This window comes from Glossina fuscipes, unplaced genomic scaffold (genome assembly GCF_014805625.2).
Source record: "Glossina fuscipes isolate IAEA_lab_2018 unplaced genomic scaffold, Yale_Gfus_2 0, whole genome shotgun sequence".
Taxonomy (NCBI): domain Eukaryota; kingdom Metazoa; phylum Arthropoda; class Insecta; order Diptera; family Glossinidae; genus Glossina; species Glossina fuscipes.
Window position 1 is genome coordinate 37,787,744 of NW_023998414.1, and position 2,740 is coordinate 37,790,483.

The window sequence follows — 2,740 nt, forward strand, 5'->3', positions numbered from 1 at the left end:
AATGACTGCACCGATCCGAACGTGTTCCAATCAAACGGAGAAAAGTATGGAGAATAATTGCCAAGCGGCTGTTCGTGCACGCGGACGAACGTATACGAGCTTCATTGTTTTCAAAAGGCAAAATTTATTGTACGAAATCGAGTAAGCCACTGTCTAATAGTTTCATTGTTTTTAGCACATTCACTGCACTAAGCTAACTTTATGATTTCCTTAGCTTCAGCGATAGAATAACGTACAATGACGAACGAACGAAATCCATCTCTCGGATACACCGAACGACAGCCCGTGAACAACCGAAACTCAAATCTCACAAGCATCAATGTCTAAGCTAGGTGGCTTTACAAACTTTGTAAATATGCCTGAAGCGAGTTACAATTCAAATTTTTTCAAATATTTACTCAAAACAACAAAATATATTTCGAAAATTGAACATGACAAACCGACGCAAGGACGGACAAACATGCAAAAGTTAATGTTCGCATTAAGAATATCATATGGGATTTCTCTTATCGATGGATGTATAATAGATCATCATCGCCATAACCTTCTGAACGTGTTCCGTGGGCTAGAGCAGCAGATTTTTTCAATTAAACAAAAAGAAAGTAATGAAGGTCAAAAATCCAATTTCGAGCCACGCATGCGATTAGCATCGCCACTCGATAATATTAATTAAAAAAAACTCGAATTTTTTGTAGGGAACGGTCAAAATTATCGAATTTAATCGTTATGTACGCTGCCATTCCCCATTTCCTTATAATTTTTACCTGTAGAATTCGCCTATCGAAATACACGCAACCATCTTGTATATCTCTTACGCGGTTAACGGTAAAAAAAAAAAAAAAAAAAAATACATGAATTACGTAACAATTTTTGTAGAAAAGTGTTTACGAAAATTGTGAACAGTTTTTACGAAAAATTTGAAAAAAAAATGAAAATACGAATCAGAGAACATTAAAAAGATGACATGTAACAAAGAACCTAAATCCTCGTAATATCATATGCACAAGTAAACTTAGTGCTCCCATAGTATACAAAATTTCCACTTTTCCTATTTATAGCTTGACATTCTTAAGACATCCATGCATGTAAGTGCTTGAAGCAAATATCCACGTGTGTACACGTATATGCCTATATAAAGTGATGAAGTTGACATTCCCATACCAATATTTCAAATATATATATATACATACGGGTGGCGTGCTATTTATGTCAAATATTTTGTTGTCAGATGTAAATTCATCGTCTATTAAATCTATTAAATAACACTAAAGGGTACGCTATAGGAAAGTGGGAAAACTTGTTGGCGGGTGGGTGGCGAAGGGGGCGCCCCCCCCCCCCCGGGGCCCCGGCCCATAGAAATAGAAAGGAAAGGGGGGAAAAGAAAATGTAGGGAGACAACAATTCACTTAAGTTTAGTCACGAGCCAAATATTTAGTTACATAAGCCACACTTCTTCGCTTTGCAAGAAGTGTATTAACTTACATTATTTATGAGTTGTTAATGTTTCAATGACTTAATGTAAAATTTTTCAAAAATTTTCCATCGCCTAACATCAATTTAACACTTTCTTTAATAAATATGAAAATCAAGATTGAAGAAGAATCTTGATTGAGAAAATAATTCTTCAAAAGAGATTACATCACAAGATCTATAAGTATTTCTGATGTCTGAAGGGTAGAATTTTTTTTTTTTTTTTTTGTTTTTGTAGTAAAATTTATTACATTATTAGAGAAGAAAAAATTTTTGAAATTTTCAAGATATAGAATAAAATTGAAAAAAAAAAATTAAAAATTTTACACTATAATGGAATATTTTTTAAAAGATTTATTCACTTATGGACCTATGCTATACAGTTGTGATGAACGGACAGTAACTCTAATATTGAAAAATTTCCAATATATCTATCCAAGATTCTTTGTCTTGTATTATTTGGGGCGCGTGGTTCCTTAACATCAAAACTATCGAATTTTTGAAAATCAAATTCGATTACTTTCCAAAAAAGAAGAAGAAGAAGAAAAAGAAGAGGCGATAGTCTTAGTTGTAAGTGCTCATTCTATTTTTACTGCTAAAGTTTATTTCTTTGGTCTGAATTAATGATAATAGGAACAATAAGTGTATTACATATTAGGTGTTTGCAGAAATTTTGATCAGCGACTTCTACTTGTATAAATGATAAAGAAATGGGAATAACTGTTCTCCATTTAATTTAGTGTACGGCTGCGCTAATCATCGAGCTCTCAAAATTCTTCTTCATTCACGTGCATTACTTTTGTTGTTTATTTGAAGACATCTGCTGACGAAGCCCATCAAATAGAGGCTTACGATGATGCTCGCATCCATTATATCCCAATTGTCGTTTTTGGGTTCAACGGTTTAAAAGTGGCGACACGAATTCATGCAAGCGTTATCCATGGTACACTCTTTTTGAGCTCGTACGGGAAGTTCCAGCGAATTTACCGAACCTAGCGCCTTTTAATCGATGCAGCATAGCTTAGCTGCCACGTGGTTTCGAGACGATGAAGAAGTGCGAAAATGGGACGATGGATCGCTGTCAAACCAATTCAATTCTTTCGACACGGTATCGCTATGTTGCCAGAAAAATTGGAAAAAGTTGTAGAAAATGATTGAAAATATTTTGATATTGCAGCGCCTTGTCTCAATAAATGGCTTTTTCAAATAAAAAAAATCATCAAACCACACGCAAGCACCAAATACATACATACATACATACATACATATA